At 52.3% G+C, this 13,674-nt stretch overlaps 1 long non-coding RNA gene across 7 annotated transcripts in view; it reads right to left on the minus strand.

The window, feature by feature from the left end:
• LOC123941736 overlaps positions 1-13,674 on the minus strand; it is a 228,741-nt gene that overhangs the window by 71,682 nt on the left and 143,385 nt on the right. For 5 of the 7 annotated variants that reach the window (XR_006818347.1, XR_006818343.1, XR_006818342.1 and 2 more), the window contains exons 3-4: positions 9,541-9,666; positions 7,091-7,615 (exon numbers count right to left, since the gene is read on the minus strand). This is a non-coding gene — a long non-coding RNA (uncharacterized LOC123941736). The remainder of the gene's footprint in view (positions 1-7,090; positions 7,616-9,540; positions 9,667-13,674) is intronic. The other 2 variants (XR_006818346.1, XR_006818345.1) reach the window with 1 other exon arrangement.

Genomic DNA, 13,674 nt, shown 5'->3' on the forward strand with positions numbered 1-13,674 from the left:
GTGGGCAGAAGGGAAGACGGCCTGCAGCTACTAAGCACGTACTTAGTGATGGAACTTACCCTGTCCTAACAGTCCCCTAGGCAGGCATTATCCCCATGTGGACACGAAGAATGACAAAGGCATCTGTTATTTGGAAAGGGAGGCTCAGAGAGGGTGGTCAACTTGCCCAAGGCACACAGGCACTGGTGATAAAATAAAATGCAAAGTGATAAAAATGCCGGGATCAAAACCAGGTATAGCTGGAAATCGTAATTAATAATCACATGCACCGCCTCTGAAGAAACACACAGGTTCGGCTGTGGATCGACAAAAGACTGCCACCGTGCCCCATGAGGACGATGAATTCAGACCAGGGTACCGCGACAAGGGGCAAATTACACACGAGAGTCGTTTTGGCGTCAAGGAGACACTCCTCGGTGAGTGGCCATGGGGAGCGTGAAGGGCCACGGAAGCAAGCCAGAGGTGGCCTTCAGTGGGGTCATGGCCCAGAGGAAACCCCCCAAGAAGCCCCGGCCCACGTCTTCTCCCCAGGCCAGCCTCACTTCCCCGTCAGCCCTGCCCTGGTCTATTTCCACGGGGCTGTTTGAACCCCGCACAGGCACACGCCCCTACAGACACAGAGAAGCCCAGCACACCCTGGGGACCGGTGCTTACAGCGGAAAACCCGAAGTATCACCCACCCCGCTCAGCAGGCTGTGGAGACGGGCTGCCGGCGAGCCCCCCGGGAGTGCCCCTGGTCGTGGGTGGCAGCAGGAGGAGGTGAAGACGGCCGCCAACTAGTGTCAGCGGCAGGCCTTCCGGGCACGGAGGACGCAGGTGGGCGGTGGGGCGGCCCACTCTGGGCCTCGAAGTCACAAGTTTGGAAACGTGCTCCGAGCTCAGTTGAGCAAAGGGGACAGGAGTGGGAAATACAAAAATATACCTTGTGCATTAATCAGGGTTCGACCTGGAAGAGGAAGCTTATCTGTTGTTTCAAGAGGCAGAATTTCAGTTTAAACAGCCATTTACTGAAAAGGCCAAAGGGGGACCCTGAGGCATCGGGGAAGCAGTGGCTGCTTAGAGCAGTACCTCTCCTTAGGGAGGGAGTGCAAGAGTGCAATGACGAGAAGTCCGGCGGCCCGGGCGCGATCTCGGGTGAGGTGTCATCTCTGAGAACAGCCAGTGAAGCTGCTTCCCAAAGTGTGGAACCAAAAGGAACCCGTGCACACTGGACGCCACTGTTGTTCTAAGGACCAAGTGCTGCTGCCGTCACCACATCAGGAGCAGCGGCGAATAGCAAGGGCTTCCTGTCCCCCTGGAGCCATCAGATCTGGCCACGACGGGTCCTGGGCTGGCCGCTGCTCCCTTGACAGTGGGCATGCACAGGGCAAGAGTCAAAAGTTTTACAAATAAGCAGTCGGGCACAGACCCCGGGCAACCCGACAGGACACTGACCTGAGCTGGGCAGCTGGGCAGCCAGGCCCTGTGTGCTGTCCAGTTCCCTAGCAAGCCCTGCCGCCTGCCCAGCAGGCCCACAGCACTGACTCCCATCGCCTTCCTGGCCCTGGGGACACATGAGTCTGAGAGAGCTGCAGGAAAGGGAAGCAGGGAGGGCAGCCCGCACTGTATGTGAACGCCCTCATTCCCCTTCAGTGTGTGGCAAATTCTAGGAAAGTTGGGCATGTTTCTTGTCCACTGCTTTGTTTTCCCAACAACCTCAGGAACTGAATGGACGAACCCTTTCCTGGTTTTGGGGGGTTGTGTGAGTCCCTGCTGAGGGGACACAGCACTTTCCTCATGGGTTTGGTCTACTAAAGAGAAGCAGACAAATATTCAATTAAAAAAGGGGGGGTTGGGCACATTCTGATGTGGTAAGGCCAATGGGCTCGGGAGTGTGGGCGGAGAGGGCATGAAGCAGGGCTGACATGGGGAAGGCTTCCTGCAAGAGGACGGGAAGGCCAGGGGCCAAGAAGGGCATACAGGCCCAGGGAAAGATGAGCAAAGGTTGATGTGCACGTGATGGCATCCTGGTCTACACGCACTCTGGGCAGGACACGTCTCTGAGTCTCTGTCGCATGTGTCCAGATCATCGTTGCTTCGGTGCATGAGACCACACTGCCCACAGGGAAAAGTCCAGTGTTCTCAGCCCACGGCTCTCTGCCCATGTGGACTCTTGGACCTCACCATTCATCACCACCTCTTGCCAATCAATGTGGCTGGAAAAAACAAGTCTGTTCAATAGTATATGATGCAGTAATGGACTACAGCTGGGGCATCAGTGGAATTCATGGTTAGCTTAAATAGATTCGGACTGATACCTATGCAAATATTTATATGTGTGTGGGTATATTATACACGTGTGGGTATACGCAGGTTAGTATACATGTGCCACTGGACATGGGTTAGTATATGTGTGTGAGTACGTATACGTGGGTTAGTATACACACGTGGCTGTATGTGGGTTAGTATACACGTGTGGGTATACACAGGTTAGTATATGCGCGTGGCTCCATGTGGGTTAGTATATGAGTATGGTTGTATCTGGGTTAGTATATGCATGTAGTTGGATGTGGGTTAGTATATACACATGTATTTCATCCCTGTCACTGGGAAGGCCTAGGAACAGTGACATCCCAGTAGCTGTGAGCACATCTCATACCCACATCTTGGTTTCTAATACCATTTGCTGATACAACAAACTGGGCTTCTTGAGAAAATGGCTGATTCTAGGTCTGGGGCAGGAAATATATAAGTAGCTCCAGAAAGTAAGGAAACACCCAAAAACAAGCAAACAAGAAAGCAAGCAAACAAAAACTCCTACAATAATGGAAGGTATGTCGAAATAATGGTATGTCAAAAGGACAGAGGAGTCCACAGAAAGAGCTCCCAATGGCCAAAGCTAGAAAAACATGCGCAAATAAAAAAAGTCATACTGGATTTTAATTCAAAGTGTAGAGTCAATATCCTTGACTCCATATTGAGATACAGATATAGAAACAGATACTGATATCTATACACACATATACGGATGGAGTGGAGGAGAAATCGCCCATGGAGAAGAATTCCACATAGTGTGTAACTGCTCCACCACCAAGGGGGCACCATCTCCTGCTCCCTAAGTGTGGGCTGTACACAGTGACATCCAACTAAGCACAGAGGGGACAGTGGGGCAGGGAGAGTAGAGTACAATGGAGAAATCTGATGAATGGCACCAAAGCCAGGTGGTCAAGGTTAACATTAACAGTGACTACTCAGGTGACAGTATATTGCTTGATACGATATGGTGAAATAGCCCTTAGCCCCTGGGGTCTTCCTTCTGAAAGCCATCATCCCAGTCTACTGCTGGGTAAAACATCACACAAATCTTAACTGAGGGACAATCTACAAGGCACCTGACCTATTGGCCATCAGCAACAAAGGAAGTCTGAGAAACTGTCATAGCCAAGAGGAGCCTAAAGAAACATATTGACTAGATGTAGTAGAGTGGATGGGATCCTTGGGCAGTAAAAAGAGTATCAAGGGAAAAGTAGAGAAATCTAAAAAATCTTAATAATAAGTATAAACTGCAGTTAATAATAGCAAATCAATATTGGTCATTCATTATAATGAATGTGCCACACTAACATAAGATGTTCATAGTAGGGAAAACGGTGTGGGATATGTGGGACCCTTCAGAAGGACTGTCACAATTTCCTGGTAAAACAGAAAACTGTTCTTTGTTGTTGTTGTTGTTGTTCTTTTTTTTTTTTAAAGATTTTTGTTTATTTACTTGACAGAGATCACAAGTAGGCAGAGAGGCAGGCAGAGAGAGGAGGAAGCAGGCTCCCCGCTAAGCAGAGAGCCCGATGCAGGGCTCGATCCCAGGACCCTGGGACCATGACCCGAGCCGAAGGCAGAGGCTTTAACCCACTGAGCCACCCAGGTGCCCCCAGAAAACTGTTCTAAAGTGATGTTTGTTTAAAAATATGTGTGCAGGATATGCATGGGAGAGAAGAAGCATAGGGGTCCAGGTAAAAATTATGACTCCTGGAAAATTTGCTTCGATGTCTGCTCCTCTGATGACTATCTGATGCTCCCTTCCATCATCACTGGGGACAGTCAGGTTCAAAAACCCAAAGCAAATGGCCAGTGAACACATCATCTCAACGACTTGTAGAACATCTCAGGTGTCTTAGAAGAGTCAGACTACAATGCCATTTGGTGCTCAGAGCAGCTCACTGGGCAGTGAGGAAACTGAGGCTCAGAAGCACCAAGACCCTTCCTCCTAGCACAGGGCTGGCAGGTGGCAAGGCAGAGACCAGGGTTCAGGTCTCCTTCCTGGGTCCCTTCTGCTCCACCTCTCCAGCTGAGGCCATCCCGGGCACAATTCCCTCCCATCCCAGCAAGGGCAGGGGCTGACACTCAGGAAAGAAGCAAGCTCAGAGAGGATGGCATTTAAATTGGTTTTTCTTTTTTCTTTTTCCCTTACTTTTATTTTTATGAAACTTTCCCTTAATCCAACCTTTTTAAAGGTCCCTCTCCCATCTGATTTCCCACAGGCACAAAGCCAGGGTGCCTCTGGTCCGCAGCAGCACAAAAATGGCCATGAGACCTTGAGGCCAAACACTGTATGATGCTGAAAGGGGTCAATTTCCTCATTTTAATAAAAGTTTTATTTTTGCAGGGGTATTAAAACAACAACAACAACAACCCCACAGGCCAGCTTGCATCCATCCCACTGATGGGTATTTTCTTCCCAAAGGCACCCACCACAACTCGTTCCGCCAGAGTGACAAAACGGGAGAGAAAATGGCTTGGAGCAGAAGAATGTGAATTCCAGCAAGCTGGTCATTCCTCAGAATGACAATGGGGACCCAGAAGGCAGCAGTGCGGGGTTTCTGGAAGCAACCAGAGGAACCAGGCCACGAGACTGCTGTGTGTCACTGGGGCTATCACTTTGCTCATTACGAACCTCGGAGCCAGCCACCCAGACAAACCTGGATCCCAGAGGAGCAGGAAGGGAAGGGTTTCTAACAGAAGAGAATGTGGTGCCCAAGTTGGGAAGCGACCTGGAAGGAATCAGGGACATCTGGGGTGAGAGGTACCAAGAGACACACTAGGATGGGCAGACCCAGTGCATCTCCCTGTGACATGGGGACTGCATCCCTTAATCTGATCAGGTCAGGGTCCCGCCCTTCTGGCCTTATTCAAGCTTATTCCCTTCACTCAAATATAGCCAAACTGGGAGAGACGGTTTCAGGCTGTGACTCTGGGTGAGGAGGGGGGCATAGGAGCATTTAGTCCATTACCGGCACCAACTCTCTGAGTTTCCAGGTCATTCATCTCAGTCTGCTCAGCCACCATCGCAAGATGCCACCCATGGGGTGGCTTAAATGACAGATATTCATCTCTCACAGTCCTGGAGGATGGACCTCCACAACCTAGTGCTGGCAGATTTCAGTCTTCTGGTTTCGCCCTCTCACTGCAGAGAGCAGAGAGAAGTGGCTCTCTCCTGTCCCTTTTCTGAGAACATTAATCCCACGGTCGAGGGCTCTGGGCTCATGACCTCATCACCTCCCAGAGGCCCCGCCTCCTAAGACCACGGCGTTCTGGGTAGGGTTTCAACCAATGAATTTTGGGAAGGCACAAACATGTAATCCACGACATCAGGGATCCACAAAGCCAGACTCTGTTTCCAGATTGCCTTCAGAGCAGGAATGCTGGCTCTTCCCTCCTTTACTGAGGATGCCCACTGAGCGGGATGCTGTAGGCTCTCTGTCCAGACTCGTGCACGAAGAAGCAGGAGAAAGGATGAGGAAGGCCTTCATAAATGGGAAGTCTAGAGCAGAGGACCGTACTTAGGTTGCTTCCCCAAGCATACTGGGGAGCCCTTCAAAGAGGAGGACTTTCTGCCTTGTTTCCAACTTTCTAGCCCAAAGTCAGTCGGTCCAAGAAAAAAATCTCCCAAGCACGTCCTGTGTGCCTGTCATGATGCCAAAAGCCGGGACTAGAGAGAGCACAAGACCCAGACAGAGCCTTCTCTCAAAATATTTACAGTGCAGGGGAAAAAGTCGGTACTCCAGAAAGCCGGAGGCTGCTTCCGGAGACAATGAAGCCCACTGGAGACATAACAAGAGCCAAAGTGACAACGTCTGGCCTTTAGTCTAATAATAATTATAATAATGATCACACGTAATGATAACCGCAGTGGCTGTCCATCTGTGTGGCCAGCTGCTGGCCCAGTGCGCCCAAAAGAGTCCCAGAAACACTTCTGTTTTCCGGGGATGGTGAGGACACCGTGCCTGCCTCTGCCTGAGCCCACGGGGGCACTGCGGAGGAGGCTCGGTGTCTGCTGGCACGGCAGGCAGGGTCAGAAACAACAAAATTAGGCGCATTCTCCTGCAGACTTATGAATCCCTCTTCTGCATTGCCCTCACACTCTGACATTAATTGAACTCTGTCTTCACTACTAAAAATAAACTCCAGGTCGAATGCAATGAGCCAAAAACCTCAGCATGAAACCACAAGAAATAGAGTAAATAGTCAAATGGGCTAATGGCAGAGGTGTTTGGGTGAAAATATGTTTTCTGTTTCAAGCCCAGAGTCCCGAGTGGGCCGGGAGCTCTTTCGGTGCTGCAGACTGGGAAATACAGGAGGCGCCCACACAGCGGTGGCCACGGACCAGGGCTGGCTCCTGTCCACGATCAGGCCAGCAAGCAGGAGCTCGCGGACGCCCTCTCCCTCAAAGGTCAGGGCCGGGGGCAGCCTGAGAAGATCCTGCAGAGCCGAGAGACAGTCCCAGGGGAACAGTGCCAGGAGAAGAGTCCAAAACAGCAAGGTGAGGGTCAAAGGGAAGAAGGCAAGCCCATCTGTATGTCCAGGCAGGGGTGGGGATGGGAGAATCAGCCGTCAGAAGCTAGACAGGTAAGGAGGTGTAGAAGCCGGCAACAAGGGCTCCCTTTGGCTGAGCATTCTTTTCAGGCCAGCTTTGGGCTCCTCAAGACCAGCCTGAGGGGGGACTTTTCCATTTTGCCACTGAGAAACAAGAAGCCTGGAGAGGGTGAATGACCTGCCCAGGGTCCCCGGGAGGCCTAGAAGGGGAAGGTGGGACAGAATGCAGGCATACTGGTACCTCGGTTCCAGGACCCAGGCTCACAGACGGCAGGGGTGTGGGCAGACAGGCCCCCGGTGGAATGATGGTGTCCTCGGGCGGCCAGAACCATACGCACCAGCACAGCATGCACGCCTTTCTCAGAGGCCCCAGCACAGACCAGCCCTGCCCGGGTGTTCACCACGCTGCTCCTCGGAAGCTCAGCACCCACCCTTGCTCCATCTGCCTATTCGCAGCAGATGAATTCTGGGGACGCTCCTTTCCCGTCACTCCCAGACAAATCGGTCAGGTTATTCTTCCGTTCACAGAATGAAAGCAACCCCGTTCATGTTCATGGCCGCGGCAGCAAGAGATGGTCCTCCCCATTTGCAGCTCGTCCCGCCAATGACCAGAGTCCCATCGGCCCTTGTCTGCACTCCCCGTGGGAGCAGCTTGTTCCAGCCCTAATGCCAGGTGCTCTGGGGAAAAGGGTGATCCCACAAGAGGCTGAGGCACCTTTACCGTACTCCTGCTTCTGAAGTCAGCTACCTGGATTCGGAGCGTGGGCTGCAGAAGCAAACGGCAAGGGACTGGCTGAGTGCCGGAGAGCAGACCAGGTGGCCTGGCAGCGACACTCAGTATAGACGAGCTCTGACCCCAAAGCAGCCATCAGCTCCTGACACGGCAGTGGGGACACAGGTGCACCAGCGTGCTGGTACACAGGCACCCCAACTGCAAATCAGCTCGGCTCCTACTAGGTCTCCCTCATGTGCCACCTCCCCCCTCCCTAGAAAGCCCCCGTGGCCCTGCCCTGCCTGTGGAGAAGCTGGAGAACCCCAGGTGCGCGTCAATCTCCCCCATCTTGAGTGGAGGGCGGGGCCTCATGCTCGCATCATGTGGGTCACTGGACCCACGGGGGGCACAGGACAGGAGAGATACAAATGCACTCAGACACATTTAACACACAAGAGAAAAGACACAGGTGCAGGAACACCATCCTCTGCTACCCTCTCCCTCTGATGGCCGCACCTGTCTTCTCACGGGTCCCCACCAGAACCATGGTCCCATGTTCCATTGTGATTCATTCTTTTCAACCCCTTGTTTTTTAAAGAAAAAAAAAATTGCAACTGACCTCATTCTTTGCTCTAAGTCTTTAAGAACTTTCTTCTTTTGGTGTTCTCTCTCTTGCTTTCTCTTTCCTGCTTTTTAATTACTCAATCAATCCTTTGTTCTTACAACATCCACAGTAGTATCAGGTGGGTGTCGGGAGGGGTGTGGGGATGTGGAAGACAGGCCTTTGCTCTAAACAAGGTCATGAGCGACTGGGGGCGCAGGCGTGGGTAGGGGAGAGACATGACAGGGTCCGAGGGAGGCATGCCCTAGACCGCCGGCTGCAGCCCGTGGGAGAAAGTCAGGCACTCTGCTCAGGGAAGGGGGACCTGGTGGGAGCGGAAACACAGAGAGCAGAGCAGACCAAGGATTTGCAAAGAGCCTGCTGTGTGGAAGGAACTGTACATGGTGTAGTTAATGAGTTTAAAGAACAACAACAACAACACTGGGGTGCCTGGGTGGTGCAGTTAGTTAAGCGTCGGACCGTTGGTTTCACTTCAGGTCGTGGTCTCAGGGTCCCGAGATGGAGCTGCACACTGGACTTTGCACTCAGCATGGAATAGCTTGAGATTCTCTCTCTCCCTCTCCCTCCACTCCTCCCACTATTGCTCTCTCTCTCTCTCTCTCTGTCTCAAATATATAAATAAATCTTTAAAAAAACAAAAAAAGAAAAACAACAAAAAAAATACCCCTCCTGTTTTGGAGCATTTCCTTCTCCATGTCAGGCAGCCTGATAAACTATCTCCACCATCTTATTCAAGACCCGCGACATCCTCTTGAGGCCAGAGCTGACGCGATCCCTATCTTGCAGACGAGGGAACTGAGGCTTGGAGCAGCTGAGTAACCCGTTCACGGTGAGGCAGGTGGCAAAGCCAGGAAAACCCAGGTCTGCCCGAAACCCCGGGTTTTTACCTCTTCCTTTACCCCAGACAGCCTCGGACTCCGTGCAACTGAGCGTGCAATGCAAGGGGGTGGGAGGGAGACAGGGATTATGTCTCCCCCCAAACACCCAAAAGGTGTTTTGCCCACAATGTACCATCTCATCTCCCCTAGTGATGCAGTCCCTGTATGTCTACGCAGGACAGGGGAGTATCCGCCCGCCTCAGCCCGAAGGAAAGGTGTGCGGGGTATCCACCTAGGAGGAGGTGGGCTCCATCCTCAGCTTGTCACAGAGGGAGAGTTCCCAAAGCATGACACTGAGGCCACCGAATACCGAGAACCAGGTCCCAGGTGTCAGGGTGAGGTTACGGGAAGCCGGCTTCTCAAATCAGCACAGGAAACCAGGCCAAGTCAAGAACCACAACCCAACTTGTGTTGCAGGAGATCACTGATTCCAAAGGCTAGTTTTTATTCCATAAAGTTCAAAAGGAGAAATCGCTTACCTTTATTCTCCAAATCCCCAAATGGCCCAGCTTTTTCATTCAGGGAAGGACATTCCCTCTAGAGTACCAAACAGGTACATCTGCTTTTCAGACTGACAGCACCAAAATCCAAGGTATGATGGGAGTCTGTAAACCAGCAAGAAAAGGACAGAGGAGTATTAGAATCAGGGCTGACACAGAACAGATTTTTTTTTTCTCTTTTTTTTTTTTAAATTTTTTTTTTCTTTTTTTTTACAGATTGAGAGAGAGAGAGAGAGAGATTACAAGTAGGCAGAGCAGCAGCCAGAGAGGGGAGGAAGCAGGCTCCCTGCCAAGCAGAGAGCCCGATACGGGGCTCGATCCCAGGACCCTGAGATCATGACCTGAGCTGAAGGCAGAGGCTTAACCCACTGAGCCACCCAGGCGCCCCACAGAACAGATTTGATGAGAGGTTCCATTCATTTGAAAAATACAAAATGCATAATGACTAGATGTTGAAAGAGAAGCTTCAGAAGAGCAGACATTTACTGAGCAACTATTATGGGCCAAGCCCTGTGTTAAGTCATTTAATCCTGGAAGACCAGTTTTGATGGCTCCGTATTTCCGAAGTCAAGTAAGAGGCCAGGCCAGAATGCAGGGCCACGTCTTCCTGTCTCCCCAAACCCTGACCACCGATCTTGTTTTCTGTCCCCATTAAGCTATTCCACACACCTAAGTCCGGAAACCCCAGGTAGAGGGAATGGAAAAACACACCCAGTAACTTCGCTCTGAGAATGTCCCGTCCCTGGATGTCCAGCCCATTCCACAGACGGTGGGGACACTACGAGCCATGGAGGCGGTGTCACACTCACTAGGTTGTAAGCTTTATCTGAGCTGGACCCTGTCATCTGGTAACCTGTGACCGGCGGACACTATGGATTATGCAGGGAACAAAAAGTGTCGCTTCACCAGGGGTTCTTACTCTAACTGATCATCAAGATGGCTACATGAGGTGGCCAAACTGGGGGTGGGGGAGAATGGGACAAGGGGACCACTGGTGGTCTTACTAGCTCTGGAAGGGCCTCCCAAGACACCTGGAGCAGAGCCGAACGCTCAGCCGGGTGGGTGCAGACACAGACTCTTCTCCTTTGAGGGGCAGTTGGCACGACCGAAAGCCACACTTCTGGGGCCCTGGGGTGGTTCAGTTGATTAAGCGTCTGCCTTCAGCTCAGGTCATGATCCCAGAGTCCTGAGATCGAGCCCCAAAGGGGGTTCCCTGCTCAGTGGGGAGTCTGCTTCTCCCTCTCCCTCTGCACCCCTGCTCCACAATTCTGCATGTGTGCATGTGTTCTCTCAAATAGATAAATATAATCTAAACAACAACAACAACAAGAAAAAAAAAAGCCACAAGATTACGTTGATAGGGTGCCTGGGTGGCTCAGTGAGTTAAAGACTCTGCCTTCGGCTCAGGTCATGATCCCGGGGTCCTGGGATTGAGCCCCACATCAGGTTCTCTGCTCAGCAGGGAGACTGCTTCTCCATCTCTTTCTCTCTCTCTGCCTCTCTGCCTACTAGTGATCTCTGTCTGTCAAATAAATAAATAAAATCTTCTTTAAAAAGCCACAAGATTACGTTGACAGTGGGGTGATTCTACCCCGTTCCAGACCTTCCTCCTGCACCCCCTCAAAACCCCCAGCATCTTAGCCATCGGATCATCAAGAAGATGGAGCTCGGTGAACCCGGACTCAGCATCAGTAAGACTGACAGGTTCTGAAGGGGAATTTGCCCCCAAATGCAGGAACAGTTGGAGAAAGGCCACCATCCCCAGCCGAGAGCAGAGGCCAGGTGGCCCGTCTTTCCCACCACTGACTCCTTCACCCTTGTCCAGGGGAATGTGGTCACAATTAGCTTCTCTTGAGCCCCCACGTTGTCACACGCCTCCCTTGGACGTGCCGGCATCACAGACGGACCCAAAGCAGCTCTGCAGGCGGGGGAGTGCCTGTCTCCTCCCACCCCATGCCCTGTCCCCGTTCTCAGCAGAAGAGGCTCATCAGGGAAGTCCCTTGCCTGGCAGTGCGCTCAGAAGGCTGCCGTCCTGGGCACATCCACGCTCCAGCTGTGGGCGGCCTCCCACGCTTCTCAGGCACTTCCTTTCTTTCTTTTTTTTTTTTTTTTTTTGTCTTACTGTCAAAAGTGCACTCACCTTATTGCCTGGAAAAGGCAGCAGCCCGGCTCCTGGCTGTCAGACTGCCTGGATGAGCATTCCAGGTCTACAAGAGTCTTTTTATGGAGCCTGAGCAAGTTACCCTCCGAACCTCAGTTTCTCATCCTAAAGGTTTGTTCTTAGTCTTAAGTGAGAATCTTCGCAGAGCTCAGCACTGAGCCTGCCGCGTTGTGAAAACTCAGAATAATCAGCTATTAGAAACACCACTTAAGCCAATGCTCAGGCCTTAACTTCTCGGTCTCTTCCCAATGAGGGGGAAAAGGCCTCCCCCTCCTCCTACCTCAGCACGATGACTTATCCAGCACCGGGGCTCGACCCTCGCGGCCGAGGGAACAAGCAAAGCCCATCAGAATCCATGCGGTGGACCACAACACTCACCTGTCTCCCAGCTGTGGGTGGGACCCACACCAGCTGCCACCAGCATTAGACAAGACAGAGCACGCAAGAGGGGCTCTACAAACAGTCAGATACTAGAGCACCGTACGGAATCAAATCAACACCACTGACAAGTGCCATCTTCACAGAACACCTTGCTGAGGAATGTCCTCACAGGACCACACTGAGCACCCGCAGTGACCCAAGGAGGTCAGGTCACCATGTAAATCTCATCCTCATTTTACAGATATGGAGATGGAAGGTCAGCGGGGCTAAGGAGGAACTTGCAGCTGCATCTCTGGTCTGCAAGCTCACACCCTCGTCCTTGAAAGGGGGCAGCAATAATACACAACATCAGCTCTTGCAGAAAAAGAACCTCTTTCCAAAGCAGCCAAATTGATTAATGTTTTTAATTAATGTTTTAAACCACACGCACACACACATGGAGCAATGTTCCATGGAAAATGAGGAGCTAAAACTCCCAAGTTTCTCCCGGGAGCCCGTCCAGCCAGGTGCTCGCTGCCAGAGGGATGGGGGGAGGAGTCCTGGGCCAGCCAGGGAGGTCAGCGTGGGAAGGTCACAGCCCTGCCTCAATACACTGGGCCTGGCAGGCAGTCTGGTCACTTCCCACCCACAGAGAGAGCCAGGGATGGAGACTGGTCTAGTACAGGAAACCATCAATCTCAGCAGAGGAGAGAGCTGGGGTGCAGAGGGAGGCCCAATGTGTAGCAGGTGCCTGGGTCCTGGGCCTAAAGGGGGAGGTGGCTGCTACTTCCAGAACCTCCCGCCTGACGCTCGGTCCCAAGGACGGAACATCCACCTGCTCAGCAGCGCACGGAGATACGCTGCATGTGAACTGGGGGCCCCAGGCATTCTCAGGATGCTGACGAGATTTCCCTGATGGGGCCTGGGATCACTGGTAGGGCCCAATGCTGTGTTCAGATGAGTAAGGGATTGGAGTGCCTGTGACAGGTAGACCCAGGACCCCACGGTGCCCCGGAGGTGAAAAGCAGACTGGGGCCCAGAGAGGAGCCCTCGGTTATGCTTAGGGACACCCTTGTTCTGCCAGTGGTATTCCAAGTGAGTCCTGTCCCCAAGTGTCCGCTACACAATCTGAAGGCAGGGCCATATCAGCTTCCTGTCTCCAACAGGAAGGTGAGGGGCATGCAGTGTGGCATATGGCACTGAATAATTAATCAGCAGCTCCGCTGGGGGCATGGCGGCCACACTGTCAGGGCAGCTGGCCTTGAATGCCACCTGGATGCTGCATGGGCAGTGGGGCCAAGTGGGCACACTGACGGCAGCCAGGACCAGCCACCTTCTTGGTGCAGGCCCTGGGCCGCTTGGCAAGAGAAAGATCTGGCCGTGAAATGAGTGACTACATGGGAATTCCTGACTTTGAAATCATCAAAATGCCATCTGTTCACTGCAAATAGACCACAGAGATGGACTATGGCACCTGTAGCTGCAGAGGACAGGATAGCTGTCCCCCAAGAAGCCCCTGAGAGCAGGCCCCAGGCTTGGGATGTGTTTGCTCCCTCTGGAGAAGGCCTGGGGGAAGAACATAAACTCGGGTA

Source organism: Meles meles, chromosome 1 (genome assembly GCF_922984935.1).
Source record: "Meles meles chromosome 1, mMelMel3.1 paternal haplotype, whole genome shotgun sequence".
Classification (NCBI taxonomy): domain Eukaryota; kingdom Metazoa; phylum Chordata; class Mammalia; order Carnivora; family Mustelidae; genus Meles; species Meles meles.